A 17,888-nucleotide genomic window follows, 5' to 3' on the forward strand; every position below is an offset into this window, starting at 1 on the left:
CTGAAATAACAAATAAACATATGCTTATATCAGACACACAGCATGTTGCTCTGTCACCCTGAGCACACAGCCAAATTAGTATATGGACGACAGCGACAGAGATGCACTGGCCTTGATGTTAACTAGGAGGGGTAAGTTTGCACCGCGTAGGAGGGAAACCCACTAGTACCCCACCACTCTATGCCAATACTAACATTCCAACCTGTGGGGAGAATCAAGCATGAAATATGGATCATTTAGATAGAGGCCTCACTTAACTATTCAAGAACAGTTTTCCTGCCAGAGACTGTCAGGATTGAAGTCAGGGCTAATGGGTAGGAGTTAGAAATCTTGGTCATTTAGTTAGTTTGTGCCACTTGCTATGATTTGACTTGTGTTTTATACACAAGGGTCTCTTCAACTCTCAACCTCAAAATCAACTTGTGGCACTGATAACACCATTGGGCCATGACATTTTAATGTACAGTAGGCCCTCAACTGCTTGGAATGGAAGCTTCAGCCACCTTAAAATGTCAGTGAAGACAAGATGGTGACAAACAGAAAATCAGGAGCAAAAACAGAAGTTGCTGGAAAAGCTCAGCAGGTCTGGCAGCATCTGTGAAGAAGAAACAAAAAGAAAATCAGAGTTAACATTCCAGGCCCAGTGACCCATCTGTTCTGGCAACATCTTTCTTAAAGTAGGGAGACCAGAACTGAACTCAATTATTCCAAAGTGTAGTCTGATCAATGTTTTATACCGCCGCAACATGACCTCCCAGCTCCGATACTCAATGCATTAACCATTAAAGCCAAAAATACCAAATGCCTTCTTCACTATCCTGTCTACCTGCAACTTCATTTTTTAGGAACCATGAACGTGCTCCCCAAGGTCTCTGTACCACAACACTCTTCAGGATGTTACCATTAAAATGTATATACCCTGCCCTGATAGGCCTTTCCAAAATGCAGCATTGCACGTTAATTTAAATTAAACTCCATTTGCCACTCCATGGACCAGTGGCCCATTGGCCCATCTGCTCAAGGTCCTGCTATACTCAGATAACCACCTTTGCTGTCTACTACACCACCAATTTTGGTGTCATCTGCAAACTTATTAATCGTATCTCCTATATTCACATGCAAATCATTTAGATAAACGATAGAAAGCAATGGACCCATCACTGATCCTCGTGGCACACTCCTGGTCACAGGCATCCTGTATGAAAAGCAATCCTGCACCACCACGCTCTGCACCAGTGGAGCAAATGTGCTGATTAAGCTTCCGATCTTAAGCCAGACAAGTATGTAAAAGATTGCAGCCAATTGAAAGCTGCATGATCCAGGATGAATACAAATCACTAAGCAATCGAGTCCAAGCCTATTTACGTTCTAAATCTGCTTGATGCATGCCATAGTTTTACAACCTGGTGTGAGACTCGAGATTCAGATCTTACAGCTTCATAGCATTAACCTAATTAGCTTACACAAGAACTACACCGTATAACAAACGCCGCATTACTAGAATTCACTTTTGAAACAGACACTGGCAAGAAACTCATCTGGGTTTAGCAACACCATTGCTAAACAGCACAATAAATAACAAGCCCGAAACGTCAGCTTTTGTGCTCGTGAGATGCTGCTTGGCCTGCTGTGTTCATCCAGCTCCACACTTTGTTATCTACAATAAATAACAAGGTCTTCTTGATCAAAAACAAGACGAGTGTTCACGCAAGTTTCAAAACAGATGCTGTTCTTCCTTTTAGCTATTACGCTGTAGCCTACCGGAGGTATATAGTGGTGAGGATAGCCAATGAACGGGAGGAAGCTATTTGGTTGGACAGATTTCTTTTTTTTTCTAATTACAGTAATATCTAATAGTTTAATCCAGCCTAAAATGTTTGAATTAGTGCAAGCAGGCTGAAATGGAACGTTTCAGTCATATGGTGAACATGGTGGTACAACCACATCAGTGTTTCAAGCAAACTCCAATCGAATGAAATATGCAATGAATGACTAGTTGGCATATGGCAAGCCTCCTAGAGTAATTAAAGTTTTAAATTCCTAATATATTTCAGGCAAAATGTAGCATTTCTTTTACATAGGCTGCAATATTCAAGGCAGGGACTTGGATTAATTACCATTTTGCATTTCTTGGGAAAAAACATATGCTCAGATAAACATGGCATGCTGGTCTGTTCATGGGTTCATGGGTTCATTTACCCTGTACTTTTTACTTTGAGTTTGCTTTCCTGATAGTATTCATAAAATCATTTGAAAGTTACTTACTTAAAAAAAAAGTTCCTCACAGCTAAATTAAGTTACAATATTAAGTGCAATATTCCCAAAATATATACAGGGTTCTTCCTCCAAGTTCTTTGTGAGTATTTAAGTAGAGGGGTCTTAATTAATTGAGTACTGAATAATAAATCAGACTTGCAGGAAGTATCACTGATTGCAGGAACTTCAGCTCTGGGTTTCAGAACTCGACAGATGGCTGTGATGCGTCTTGGTGCAGCTACAAGGCTAAGAAGTATGTTTTTTTTATAATTCACAATTGAAATGTGAGTATTGAGCTTGGACACCATCAAAGCATGGTCCCTCAAGAGGGAAATGGAGGGAAACAGAGGGAAACAAGTCCAGAAATTCCAAGATGGAAAGAGACATTCAAATTAAAATTAGGGAGAAACAGTACACATGATAGATGTCAAGTTGAAAATAAAACTGAGAACCAAGCTAAGTAAAAACAATGTTCACAAGGAAGGCGCAAAAGCAAATGAGAGAAACAAAGAATTATGATAACAGATAGGCAGTTAACATAAAGGGGAAATCCCAAAGTATTCTTTAGGTACTTTAAAAAAAAAATCAGTCGTGGGACGTGGGTGTCAATGCCTGGACAGTACATATTGTCCATCTCTAGCTGCCCTCCAGAAGATAGTGGCAAGCTTTCTTCTTGAACCATCCAGTCCACGTTCTTAGGGAGGAAACTCCAAGATTTTGATCCATTGACAGCAAAAGAATGGCAATACATTTCCAAGTCAGGATAGTGAGTGACTTGGAGGAGAACTTACAGGTGATGGCAGTACCATGCATCTGCCGTCCTTATCCTTTCAGATGGAAGCGGTCATGGGTTTAAGGAGGTGCTAGCTAAGGCTGTTTGGTGAATTTCGCAGTGCACCTTGTAAACAGAACACACTGCTGCCACAGAGATCAATGACGGAGTGAGTAGATATGTGTGGATACGGTGACAATCAAGAGGGCTGCTTTGTCCTGGATGGTCTCAATCTTCTGGAGTGTTGTCAGAGCTGCACTCATCCAGGCAAGTGGGGAATATTCCATCACCCTCCTGATTTTTGTCTTGGAGATGGAATACAAGCTTTGAAGAGTCAGGAGGCAAGTTCCTCGTATAGTATTACTAACCTCTGACTTTTACAGCCCAGATAGTAGGAAAGGTCAATGCTGGAGAATATGAGATAACACAGTGTGAAGCTCGATGAACACAGCAGGCCAAGCAGCATCACAGGAGCAGGAAAGCTTGGTGTTTCAGGATGGGGCCTTTCTGAAGCTTTCCTGCTCCTCTGATGCTGCTTGGCCTGCTGTGTTCATCCAGCTTCACGCCGTGTTATCTCTTACTTTTACAGCCACTGTGTTTCTATAAATATGCAAATTGTAAGAGAGTGGCAAAGGTAAACATTGGTCCTTCAGAGGATGAGAAGGCCAATTGAATAATTGGGAATGAGGAAGTAGCCGAGACATTAAACAGTTATTTCGTGTCGGTCTTCACAGTAGACGACACATAACATGCCGAAAACTAATGGCAAGAAGGTTATAGCAGGCGAGGAGCTAGAAACTATCATTATCACTGAGGAGGCAGTGCTGGGCAAGTTAATGGGGCTAAAGGTAGACACATCTCCTGACCCTGATGAATCCCAGGGTACTAAGAGGTGATGGGGGAAATAGCAAACGCACTTGTCGTTATTTATCAAAATTCACTGGACTCTGGGGTGGTTCCCGCAGATTGGAAAACAGCCAATGTGATGCCACTGTTTAAAAAAGGACGTCGACAAAAAGCAGATAACTATAGGTCAGTTAGCTTAACTTCGGTAGTGGGGGAAATGCTTGAATCTACCATGAAGGAATAAGTAACAAGACATCTGGATATAAATTGTCCCATTGGAAGCAACGTTCATGAAGGGTAGGTCACGTTTAACTAATTTTGTGGAATTCTTTGAGAACATTACTTGTATGGTGGACAGTGGGGAACCTGCTGATGTGGGGTATTTGGAATTCCAGAAGGCAAACGACAAGGTGCCACACCAAAGGCTGCTACACAATTTCAATGGTATTACAGGTAATGCATTGTCATGGATAGAGGATTGGTTGACCAGTAGAAAGCAAAGAGTAGGGGTTAATGGGCATTTTTCTGGTTGGCAGTCAGTGGCTGGTGGTGTGCCTCAGGGGTCAGTGTTGGGACTGCAATTGTTTACAATTTACATAGATGATTTGGAGTTGGGAACAAAGTGTGGTGTGTCAAAATTTGTAGGTAACACTAAGGTGGGTGGTGGACCAAAGTGTGCAGAAGATACTGAAAGTCTGTTCAGGGATATAGATATTCTAAGTGAGTGGGCAAAAGGTCTGGCGGATGGAGTACAATGTTGATAACTGTGAGGTCATCTGTTTTTGTAGGAATAACAGCAAAATGGGCTATGTTTTAAATGATGACTAAAATTGCAGCACGCTGCTGTGCAGAGAGACTTGGGTGTCCTTGTGCGTGAATTACTAAAAGTAGGTTGCAGGTGCAGCAGGTAATTAAAAAGGCAAATGGAATTTTGTCTGCCATTGCTGGAGGGATGGAGTTTAAAAACAGGGAGGCTATGCTGCAGCTGTATAGGGTCCTGGTGAAGCCACACCTGGAGTACTGTGAGCAGTTTTGGTCTCCTTAATTGAGAAGGGGTATAGTAGCGCTAGAGGGGGTGCAGAGGCGTTTCACTCGGTTGATTCCAGGGTTGAGAGGGTTGGATTATGAGGAAAAAACTGAGTAGAGCGGGATTATACTCATTGGAAATCAGAAGAATGAGGAGAGATCTTATAGAAACACATAAGATTATGAAGGGAATAGATAAGCTGGAGGCAGGAAGGTGGTTTTCGCTATCAGGTGAAAGTAGGACTAGAGGGCATTGCTTCAAAATAAAGGGAAGCAGATGTAGGACCGAGGTCAGGAGGAACCTCTTCACGCAAAGGGTTGTGAATCTGTGGAATTCTCTGCCCTGTGAAGCAGTTGAAGGTCCTTCATTGAATGTGTTTAAGGCAAGGGTAGATAAATTTTTGAACAGTAAAGGAATTAAGGGTTATGGTGAATGGCGGGTAAGTAGAGCTGGTTCCACGAAAAGATCTGCCATTATCTAATTAAATGGTGTGGCAGGTGAGAGGGACCAGATGGTCTACTCCTGCTCCTTTTTCTTATGTTCTTATGTGTTTATAATATGAGTCCAATTGATTGACCCCAAAAAGTTGATAGTGGGAAATTCACTGATAAAAACACCATTGAATGTCAAGAAGCAATGGTCAGATCTCTCTCACTGGAGATGGTCTTTGCCTGGCACTTGTGTAGCACAAATGTGTTACTTGTCACTTGTCAGCTCAAGCCAGGATCTCATCCAGACCTTGTTGCATTTGAACAAAGACTGCTTCAGTATCTGAGGAATCACAAATATTGCTGAACATTGTTTGTTGATGATTGCACGTTGCCATTTCTGACCTCAGGATGGTGGGAAGGTCATTGATGAAGCAGCTGAAGAAGGTTGGGTTTTGGACACTACCCTGAGGAACTCCTGCAGCGACGTCCTGGAGGTGAGATGACTGATCTCCAAAATTCCTGTGTGTAAGGTATATGACCACAACCAGCCAAGGGTTTGCCTGGTGACCCTCCGGAGAGAATCCCACCTAGACCCAGTCCCCTACCCTGTAATCCTGCATTTCTCATGACTAACGCACCTAACCTGCACATCTCTGGATGCTATGGACAATTTAGCATGGCCAATCCACCTAATCTGCACATCTTTGGACTTTGGGAACCAGAACATCAGCAGAAAACCCAGGCAAACATGGGAAGAATGTGCAAACTCCACACAGACAGACAGTTACCCGAGGGTGGGATCTAACACAGCTCCCTGGCCCTACAAGGCAGGAGTGCTAAACACTGAGCCGCTGTGCTGGCAAAGTTTAAAAGGGATATGGGCTATAAATGCAGGCAAATGAGACTAATTTAGTTTGGGGAAAATTGGTTGGCATGGGAGAGTTAGAATAAAGGGGCTGTTTCTGTGCGGTGTGGCCTAAGATTATTAATGTGGCATTTTTCAGAAACAAAACAAACATAACCATCTAGGAAAATATTTTCAAGCCTAAGCTTTTCTTTTTCTGTTTTAAACAAACAGAAACAAATTATTAGCAAATCACTAGTCAAATGTATCACCATAATGAGGACAATAACATTAAGTGTATGCCTTCTCACAAAAATAAACAGATGGAATATTCTGAAATAAACATGGTGTTCAATAACAGCTTTGACACTTTTACAGTTGCAAATGTATTTATAGATTAAAACTAAATATTATTTATAGGTCAAAACTAATTTTACTTATTTATACCTGCCTTGTGTAATCACTTTATTATACCATTATTTCTTTAACCACAAATCTGCATGGTAAACACCCTTATATTTTACTTACGTTGAAGAAATGCCAGTTCATTCTAGGTTTATAAAATCCCAAAGTTATACTGTGGGGGGAAAAAAGTGGTCTATCAACATTAGCAGCTCAATATTGACCAGCTTTCAAAAATAACGTCTTACCACTGCCCAATACCATAAATGTTGCAATTTTTTAAAATTGTGGTTAGATTATTCTAACATCTTGATCTTTGATGTTTATAATTAAAGTAAGTTGCTTGAGTAAATTTTCAATAAAATGGATATATGGGTTCCTGCTACTTAAAACATTATAATATTTGAAAATGCACTCATTTTGCGCAAAGAGAAGTCTAAAATACTGAGAAATTGCTTGGTGGTTTGCACTGATTCAACAGCTGGTCTTAAGCAGGTTCAATATAGAAACATAACAGGACAACAGATTTCAGATAACAAAGTGTCAAGCTGGATGAATACAGCAGGCCAAGCAGCATCTCAGGAGCACAAAAGCTGACGTTTTGGGCCTAGAACCTTCATCAGATTTCAGAGATGTTATTGCACACCTCCGCAGCAGATGGGACTTGAACCCAGGCCGCCTGGGTGAGCGGTAGGGATTACTGTTGCACCACAAGAGCTCTCTCTTAAATGCTTGGGCCTTTGGTTGTTTACACAAAATTTTTATTGTCCTCTTTCTGACTTCTGTCAAACCCCATCTCTTTGACTGAGCTTTCCACTTAATGGCTCCACTTACATTCAGAAAGGCTTTTCCTTATGTGCCACTGTTTGGAAAGTGCTTCAGTACTTCCTTTTATATTAAAAACCATGTTATAGATGCAACATCTTGCTCCAATGATGCGAAATCGCAGCTAATTTTCTTGACTTGTTCTTCTTATTTAGAATTTACTGAGGCAAAAACCATTTTGAAACTTTCTCGTCCTGAATTCCCGCTACATAACTTGTACAGCAGATGTTATTTTCTGCACCTCAGATAAAGGAATTATTTCTGCAAAACAATAATACTGATAATCATATTAGAAAGTAGGACACATCGCAACAGTTATTAGACAGAGTCTGTGCAATTTTTCAGTGGCAGGAGTTTTGTTTTGTCTATTACCATGTCTACAACTCAAAATCCTTGCTTTTTTTCAAAAAGCTGGGGTTTTGTAAACCACTTAGTCACAGCAACAACAGCTGATGTTACTGGCTTTTGAAAACAACTGCAGTCAATGACATAAATTACATAAAGTACTTGAGAGAAAATAAAGACATGGAACCAACCCTGAAACATATGAAAATAGACAAAATAAGTGAGAGGATTTCAAAAACACAAACAAAAATTGAAAGAAGGGTTAGAAAAATCAAGAAGCTTGTTGACTCAAAGATTTAAAACAGATAAATTGGCAATTATTCACGTCAAATAAATGTTATTTTGTTTTCTTTCATTCTTAAAGCCAAACTGGTGATGTACTGCAAGGCTTGAACTATTTTTAGAACATTTATGTTTCCCACACGATGAAATCACAGATTTTAAAGGCTGATTACTCAATATTACAAAATATTACTGGTATAAATAACTCCAAGCATTTCCTAGCCTATGTGATAAAATAAATAAATCACGTGATAAGCTAAGTGATGATTTATGTGCTGCCCCTTAAGATTCTCCACGTTATTTTGTTGTTAAAGGTGATGTATGTAAGAAAGATCATGGGAACATGTGAAATAATATCACTTTAAGAAAATATCTTGTCACAATACAGATGTTCTGCTGAGATGTTTCAGAGAGAAAACAGAAGACAGACAGACAATTTATCCACACACTAATCATATTCTGAGGTACTGACACATATTGACATTAGTTCACTTAGATTATCCTTTCTGAAAGTTGCACACAAAACAAGTCTGAAAGGAAATTCCAGCTGAGACAACATCATGTGTACCACCTACAGGACCTGGTGAGGTCTGGAGAAAAAAAAAGGCAAACAAAAGTGGTCTTTTAATCAAATGGGTGGTGAAGCACAGATATCAAACTGCTGATATAATCAGAAGCAGCAAGCTGATAATGGCTTAACCCGAAAAGACTGAAGAACAAGGCAAGCATACATGTGTAAATCAAAGATGCCTCAGATGAATTGTTCTCTGTCATGCATGCTTTCCCACGTATCACATTATTATTGCCGTAGCTACACAAACCTGTGTCAGCTCCAGCATTGATATCCTTTCATGGTACCATTTTGGAGCTGTAGACTATCAATTAATTTTGTAACAATTTCAACACATTTCCCTAAAGCTTTGTGGTTCATTAATCCAAAAGGCAAATGATATTCAGGACTACGAGTACCAACAAAGAGATTTAATTTTTTTTTCTTGGCCAGCCATTTGCAATTTCCCATCGTAAACTAGCAAGCCAACCACCATTGGATAAAGTGTTACAGTCTAACTTTAATATTAAGTAATGTATAATTGCCTCATCACTATACTACCCTTCTGACTGGATTCAAGAGAGGTGATTTTCCAAAACATGTGTCCTTGAAATGGAACCTCACAATCAACAAGCATGATGGAGTTTAGAAAACCATTGACAAAGGGCCACTCATTTCCCAGGTACAGACAGTAACCTCCCATTTGCTGGCATGCACAAGGCTACTAAACTGAATACTCGCGACTGAGTGGGTTCAGTTGCCTGGAAAATTCTGGAAAAAAGTTGGAAGGGCAGGAGTGCTCAGCAGAAGCTATTACAGTCTCCAGAATAAGTAATCAGACATAGCGTATGGAAAAAAAAGTCAGGAATCTAACTTGGGGAACAGTAGATGAAGGGACAACACTGGGAAGGGAGATAGTCAATACAGGACTCAAGGATTGTACTTAAATGCACAAAGTATACAAAACACAAGGTAAATGATTTTGTCACGCATACTGGAATTGGCAGTTACAATATTGTTGCAAGAGGATCAGGATTGGGAGCTGAATATTCAAAGATAAACATCCTATCAAGAAAACAGGGGGTTTGGTGGTGGTGGAGGGGAAGAGGTTGGAAAGACAGGAATGCCTTGTTAGTAAGAAATGAAATTTATATTGTTTTATGCAATCAACTGGAGTTGGAAGGTAGAGAATCTCTGTGGGTAGAGTTGAGGAAGCACAAAAGATTTTTTAAAAAACCCTGAGAGTTCTGATGAAGGGCCTAGGCCCGAAATGTCAGCTTTTGTGCTCCAGAGTTGCTGCTTGACCTGCTGTGTTCATCCTGCTTCACACTTTGTTTACCCTGAGCGTTGCATACAGGTCTCCTCACAGTAGTCAGGATGTGGGAAAGTAAATAGATCATAGGATGAAAAAGAAAGGCATGCAAGGAAAACACTATTATAACAATCATGAGGGACTTCTTTATGCAGATGGACTGGGAAAAACAGTTTGGTAGCAGATTTCAAGAAAAGGAGTTCATGGACTGTCTACAAGAGGTTTTCTCGAGCAGCTGGAGCTTAAGCCCACAAGGGGGCAGGCAATTCTGGATCTGACAATGTGTAATGAGGCAAACCTGATTACTGAGCTCAAGGTGAAAGAACCGCTGGGGAGCAGTGACCATAATATGATAGAATTCACCCTGCAGTTTGAGATGGAGAAGCTGGAATCAGATGTAACAATGTTACAATTGAGTAAAGGCAACAAGAAAGGCATGGGGAAGAGATGGTCAGAGAAGACTGGAAGTGAAACCTAGGGAAGACGGTGAGGCTGCAATGGCAGGAGCTTCTTGAAGTAATTTGGGAGGCAGAGCAGAAATTCATCCCAACCAAGAAGAAACATACTAAGGGGAGCATGAGGCAACCATGGCTAACAGGGAAGTCAGCGACAGCATAAAAACAAAAGGAAAAGCATGGCAGCAAAAACTAGCAGGAAGCCTTTAAGAAACAGCAGAGGATAACTAAAAAAAAATAGTTGGAGAAAAGATGGAATAGAAAGGTAAACTAACGAGTAATATGAAAAAAAAAACTGCCAGATCTTTTTTAAAGATATCTAAAAAAAAGAGGCAAGAGTGGACATTGGGCTGCTGGAAAATAAGGCTGGAGTATCTATTAATGAGGAACAAAGAACTGGCGGACAAACTAAATAGGTACTTTCCAAGAGCTTTCACAGTGGACGATACCAGCAGTATACCAAAACTTTAAGAGTTTGGTGCGGGAGGGGGGAGATAGGAGTGTACCGTACATCGCTAAGGAGACGATGCTGGGGATGTGGAAAGGTCTCAAGGTGGATAAGTCACCTGGACCAAACGGAGCGTACCCCAGAGTTCCGAAGGAGATAGCTGAGGAGGTTGTTGAGGCATTGATTGTGATCTTTCAAGAATCACAAGGGTCAGGGAGAGTGCCACAGGGCTGGAAAATGGTTAACGTGACACCCTTTAAAAAGAGGAAGGGAGAGAGGCAGAGGGCTGTAGGCCAGTTAGCCATTGGTAAGCTTTGAGAGTCCATTATGAAAGATTAGGTTAGAGTACTGGGGAGGAAATCAGGGCTCAGTCTGTCAAGGGGAAGTCACAGTTGACAAGTCTGTTAGAATTCTTCGAGGGAGTAGTGAGGAAGTTAGGCAAAAGACAGCCAGTGGACATGATTATGTGGATTGCCAGAAGGTCTTTGACAAGGTGCTGCACAGGAGACTGCTTAAAAAAATAAGGGCCCCATGCTGTTCAGGGCAAGGAACTGGAATGAATAAAGGGTTGACTGGCTGGCTGAAGGAAGAGATAAGGGAAAAAGGGGTCTTTTTCAGGATGACAGCTGATGATTAGTGGAGCTTTGCTGGAGTCAGTGTTGGAATCACAACTATTCATGTTAATATATTCATGACATGCACAAAGGAACATTCCTGCTAAGTTTGCAAACGACAAAACAATGAGGAGGGCGGCAGGTAGTGGTGAGGAAGCTGGGGCACCACAGAAGGAATTGGATAGACGAGGAAAGTGGGCAAAGTAGTGGTAGATGGAATAAAATATGGTAAATTATCAGATAATGCACTTCGGTTAGCGGTGGAGCTTCTTGTGAAAAGGAAGGTGGTAGCTTACATAAGGTGGAGGAAGCTAGGGTCAAGTTCAGCTAGAGAGGATTACATGCAGGCAAGGAAGGAGCTCAAAAATGGTCTGAGGAGAGCCAGGAGGGGGCACGAGAAAGGCTTGGCAGAAGGAATCCGGGAAAACACAAAGGCATTTTACACTTACGTGAGGAATAAGAGAACGATCAAAGAAAGAGTAGGGCCGATCAGGGATAGCATAGGGAACTTGTGTGTGGAGTCTGAGGAGGTAGGGGAAGCCCTAAATGAGTTTTTTGCTTCTGTCTTTACGAAAGAAATGAACTTTGTAGTGAATGAAACCTTTGAAGAGCAGGTGTGCATGCTGCAATGGATAGAGATGGAGGCAGCTGATGTGCTGAAAATTTTGTCAAACATTAAGATTGACAAGTCGCCAGGCCCAGACCAGATTTGTCCTCGGCTGCTTTGGGAAGCGAGAAATGCAATTGCTTCGCCACTTGCGAAGATCTTTGCATCCTCGCTCTCCACTGGAGTCGTACCTGAGGACTGGAGAGAGGCAAATGTGATTCCTCTCTTCAAGAAAGGAAATAGGGAAATCCCCGGCAATTATAGACCAGTAAGTCTCACGTCTGTCGTCTGCAAGGTGTTAGAAAGGATTCTGAGGGATAAGATTTATGACCATCTGGAAGAGCATGGCTTGATCAAATACAGTCAACACGGCTTTGTGAGGGGTAGGTCATGCCTTACAAACCTTATCGAGTTTTTTGAGGATGTGACTAGAAAAGTTGATGAGGGTCGAGCTGTGGATGTGGTGTATATGGACTTCAGTAAGACATTTGATAAGGTTCCCCATGGTAGGCTCATTCAGAAGGTCAGGAGGAATGGGATACAGGGGAACTTAGCTGCTTGGATACAGAATTGGCTGGCCAACAGAAGACAGCGAGTGGTAGTAGAAGGAAAATATTCTGCCTGGAAGTCAGTGGTGAGTGGGGTTCCACAGGGCTCTGTCCTTGGGCCTCTACTGTTTGTAATTTTTATTAATGACTTGGATGAGGGGATTGAAGGATGGGTCAGCAAGTTTGCAGACGACACAAAGGTCGGAGGTGTCGTTGACAGTGTAGAGGGCTGTTGTAGGCTGCAGCGGGACATTGACAGGATGCAGAGATGGGCTGAGAGGTGGCAGATGGAGTTCAACCTGGATAAATGCGAGGTGATGCATTTTGGAAGGTCAAATTTGAAAGCTGAGTACAGGATTAAGGATAGGATTCTTGGCAGCGTGGAGGAACAGAGGGATCTTGGTGTGCAGATACATAGATCCCTTAAAATGGCCACCCAAGTGGACAGGGTTGTTAAGAAAGCATATGGTGTTTTGGCTTTCATTAACAGGGGGATTGAGTTTAAGAGTCGTGAGATCTTGTTGCAGCTCTATAAAACTTTGGTTAGACCGCACTTGGAATACTGCGTCCAGTTCTGGGCGCCCTATTATAGGAAAGATGTGGATGCTTTGGAGAGGGTTCAGAGGAGGTTTACCAGGATGCTGCCTGGACTGGAGGGCTTATCTTATGAAGAGAGGTTGACTGAGCTCCGTCTCTTTTCATTGGAGAAAAGGAGGAGGAGAGGGGACCTAATTGAGGTATACAAGATAATGAGAGGCATAGATAGAGTTGATAGCCAGAGACTATTTCCCAGGGCAGAAATGGCTAGCACGAGGGGTCATAGTTTTAAGCTGGTTGGTGGAAAGTATAGAGGGGATGTCAGAGGCAGGTTCTTTACGCAGAGAGTTGTGAGAGCATGGAATGCGTTGCCAGCAGCAGTTGTGGAAGCAAGGTCATTGGGGTCATTTAAGAGACTGCTGGACATGTATATGGTCACAGAAATTTGAGGGTGCATACATGAGGATCAATGGTCGGCACAACATTGTGGGCTGAAGGGCCTGTTCTGTGCTGTACTGTTCTCTGTTCTATGTTCTATGTTCGGACAAAGGGAAGTGTAGACTATTTTCGAAACAGAAAAAAGACTTTGGAAATCTGAAACACAAAGGGATTTGGAAGTCCTAGTTCAGGGTCCTTTTAAGGTTAACATGCAGGTTCACTTAGCTGTCAGATGGCAAATGTTTAGCATTTGATTCAAGAAGCCTAGAGTATAAGAACGAGAGTGTATAGCTGAGGCTGTATAGGCACTGGTCAGAACATATTTGGAATATTACGTGAAATTTTAGGTCCTACATCCAAGGAAGGATGTGCTAGTGTTAGAGAGTGTCCAGAAGGAGGTTTACTAGAATCACCCCAGGGATGAGGGCTTGTTATTTGAGGAGTGGTTGAGGACTCTGGGTTTTGACTCGAGAGTTTATAAGGACGAGGGGAATCTGAAGAAAAAAAGTTACAAAAATGCTGAGAGGTAGCAGGAACTGCAGATGCTGGGGAATGTGAGATAACAAGGTGTAGAGCTGGATGAACACAGCAGGCCAAGCAGCATCAGAGGAGCAGGAAGACTGACGCTTCGGGCCTAGACCATTCTTCAGAAGAAGGGTCTAGGCCCGAAACATCAGCCTGCCTGCTCCTCTGATGCTGCTTGGCCTGCTGTGTTCATCCAGCTCTACACCTTGTTACCAAAAAATGCTTAAAGGCCTGGATAGACTGGACATGGAGAAGTTTCCACGAGGAGGAGATACTAGGACTTGAGGGCACAGCCTCAGAGTGAAGGGGCAAGCCTTTAGAATGGAGATGAGGAGGAATTTCTTCAGCCAGAGGTTGGTTACTCAGTAGAGCTTATTGCCACACAGGGCTGCTGAAGCCAACTCATCGAGTGTATTTAAGACTGAAACAGACAGTTTCATATCTGGTAAGAGCATCAGGATTAGGGGGACATGGTGGAGTAGACTTGAAAGGCCGAAAGGCCTAATTTTGTCTGTCTGTCTCAAAAGGAGGAAATGTCTTATGAGCAAAGTCTAAACATATTGGGGCTCTATTCACTGGAATTTAGAGTGCAAGGTGACCTTGTTGTAACAGACAGAATTCTTAAGCAGCTTGACAGGGTAAATGCAGGCAGGCTATTTCCCCTCATGGGACAGTCAAGGCCAAAAGGGCATAGTCTCAGAATAAAAGGGTGCCAACTTAAGACTGGAGATGAGGAGGAATTTCTTTTCTCACAGGGTTGAGTGTCTTTGGAACTCATTACTGCAGATGTTTTGGGAGCAGTGTTTTTGTGTATATTTAAAGCTGAGATTGATTCTCCATCAGTAGGAGAAACAATCTGAGAGCTGTGGGGAAAATGCAGGGAAGTGGACCTGAGGAGTGTCAGATCAACCAGGTTCGTACTGAATGGTGAACCTGGCTCCAGGGACTGAAAGGCCTACTCCTGTTTCTGTCTTCTGACAACTGTGGCCTTGTCTCAATTGTTTGCATTCGCACTCTTAAGTTCAAGCTATCAGTTCACACCTCATTTCAAAGACTTAAACCCGACATGACCAATTTGTAGAAACTTACTAATTCAATGCACCACACACAGTCATCTGTCATTTTTATTCATGGCAAATAATAGAGACAAATAATATGCCACTGGACACTGGCTTTCAGTCACTAAAGCAGCCTTCTATCAACAGCCTCTGTCTCCTACAACTAAAAAAAAATTTCAGCTAATGGTTTAGGCCTAAACCATTTGGTGCAATGATCCTTTGGAGGCAGAAGTAAAACTGCAACACCTTGCTCTTATTTAGAAGCCTAATGAATTACTTGGGAATTAATTAACTGAATGGTCCAAGTTCCTGATTTCTAAATATTTCTAAGTAACGTGCAGTGCCCAACTACTCCCTATTTAGTGGAAATCCAATATACAATGCTTCCTCTAATGTTATCGGATCTAAATGCACAATCTTCATCTCCAAAATTAAAAGGACATGGAAATTCCTAGAAAGCACAAACAGGTCATGTCTCAAGCACAATCATTGTGCAGCCCACACCAGTGAAAACAAAATTAGCATTTTGCAACTATAAACTATTTTAGTAGTTCTATTATCAATAACCAAATGGAATAATAAATGCCACATACAAACATGCAACTGCAGCATACTCTTCACTTGTAAAATTCAAAGAAAAAATAATTATTCCCACATCCAACGTGACAGCTGATTAGAATAGTAAAAGTCTAGAGGTCGCTAACATGGACAGGAATTTCAGCAGCAGCACTTCGAAGCAGCAACAAACATAGGTGAGATTACATGACGAGCACACAAGGAAGGCTGCAGTGAGTTTAAGCGGTGTGTTGTTGGAACATTTGTGAAACTACTTTTGAAGGATATTGCCAAATGGAGCCAAAAATTGATTTTTGGGGGCGCCGGGGGGGGGGGGGGGGGGGGGGGGGGGCGGGAGCAGTGGTAATACTGGCAGGAAGATTTGGCATTACAGGAATTCCCAGAATGTAACTGAACATAAAGGCAAATGGAATTGTGCAAAGACAGTCCCATCCAGCTAACTGAAGACAACACTGGAGTAAGAGGATGTGGTCAATTTGTCAGAAAAGTTATAAAGATGAGCAAGGATAGTTCTCCATGTTCATACTCAGAGATTGTGATTAATTACTTTGATAATGGCTGGAAGGGTGTTTCTATTGAATTTCTTTATTCATATGAGGCACAGGTAACCAATACAAAGCTTACTAATGCACTCAGAGCAACAGTGGTAAGACAAGAAATAAAAGCAACACTATCAGTGATTAATTGTAATGCTCATGCACATACAACTCTAATATTCGGAATATCCCAAACACAGAACAAATGTCTAAAATATAGTTTCCTAACATTTAAATAAATTTGTTATCTGTTGACAGCTACATTGTGCTTATGATGCTTGTATGCATATCAGTTTGTGCAAAAATCACAGGATAACCACAGATTTTGACATTGCTAAGGCAAATCACTCTACTAGACTGGCCTGACCTCACTGTAAGACTTAGAAGAATATTTAATGCCATTTGTTCCTAAAACTGCTTAGATCAGAAAGAATGCAGGCAAGAAAGCGTACATCCATTATCCAATTCAAGATCGAAGTAATCTGAAATTTAACAGGTTTATTCTGTGAAACCAGCAAAACATATCTAATTAAGTGACAAAGAAGCAAACTATTTTAAGTAGTCTTCAAATTATGACATGACATGTTGTTTGTATCACATATTAGCAAAAATAATTAGCCAAAATGATCTAACAAATAGCATTTGCCACCCAACAAAGTGCTAAAGCAACTAGCCACTAATGGTTCTACCGTTAATGAAACAATTCCACTGTTGTTTGCATGCAATTTTAAATGGATTACTAATAAATATCATTGCAAACCATCAATAGGCTGCAATTTGATTCAAAAGTATTCTTGAAATTGTCAACCTCTCAATTTCAACCAAAGGACAAGGGCTGTAGACACATGAGAATACTATCACCTGAAATTTCTCTTCCAAGTGACAAAACATCCTGGCTAGAAAATATATTACTTTTCCTTCTGCACTGTTGGGTTAAAAATCCTAATTTTCTTTTCTTACAACAGTCTGGGTGCATCCATAGCTCAGAAACTCTAATGCTTTATGTCAGCAAGCTTATCTCCACTTTCCAACAGGAAATTTAGGGTTGGAATGGCTGCCCAGTGACAGCCCATGAAAATGACAGCCAATACATGCAGAGTTTGAATGACACTCCTGAGTGCTGGACAGCGCAGGTGAAGAATTGGTCTTGGATTTCTTTCTACAGTTAGCTTACACTACGTTTTGGTTGACAACTCACACCCATTATTCTAATCAGCAAGTAAACCTTTGCTTGACTGACATCACAAATCAGACATCCAGTCTGACCAGTTTAACGTTCAGGGATAGCAAGCCAAACAAAGTCAAAGTCGGTCTCGCTATCTATGGATTCACAACATAATGAACTTAAAATATTCAAATTACCCTCAAAGTAGCTCAATTGTTCCTAATCAGGCCTTACAAATAAGAGATCTTGGAATCCAAGTTTATACCTTGAACAAAAATTAACAAGTTATTAAGAATAAATTTAACAGATGAACAACAAGACATTCTAATTAATATCTAAGGGATTAAAAACTTTAAAATCATAATTTGCCAGTTTAACCACCATTTCAATGATGAATATAAGCACGTCTTGAATCCTTTAATGTTATACAGTACTACATAGGCATGGGGGAATGCATATATATTGCTTGAATTTCGAAATCATTTGTCA

At 41.3% G+C, this 17,888-nt stretch overlaps 1 protein-coding gene across 10 annotated transcripts in view; it reads right to left on the minus strand.

Moving 5' to 3' along the window:
- csrnp3 (cysteine-serine-rich nuclear protein 3) overlaps nucleotides 1-17,888 on the minus strand; it is a 273,625-nt gene that overhangs the window by 179,029 nt on the left and 76,708 nt on the right. Inside the window, exon 1 of one of the 10 annotated variants that reach the window (XM_048535106.2) lies at nucleotides 1,155-1,175. The exons of the other annotated variants lie outside the window; for them this stretch is intronic. The gene's annotated coding sequence lies outside the window, so the exon portion shown is untranslated. Of the gene's footprint in view, nucleotides 1-1,154; nucleotides 1,176-17,888 lie in introns of those variants that run through there. 10 annotated transcript variants of the gene reach the window in all.

This window comes from Stegostoma tigrinum, chromosome 7, assembly GCF_030684315.1.
Source record: "Stegostoma tigrinum isolate sSteTig4 chromosome 7, sSteTig4.hap1, whole genome shotgun sequence".
NCBI classification, from domain to species: domain Eukaryota; kingdom Metazoa; phylum Chordata; class Chondrichthyes; order Orectolobiformes; family Stegostomatidae; genus Stegostoma; species Stegostoma tigrinum.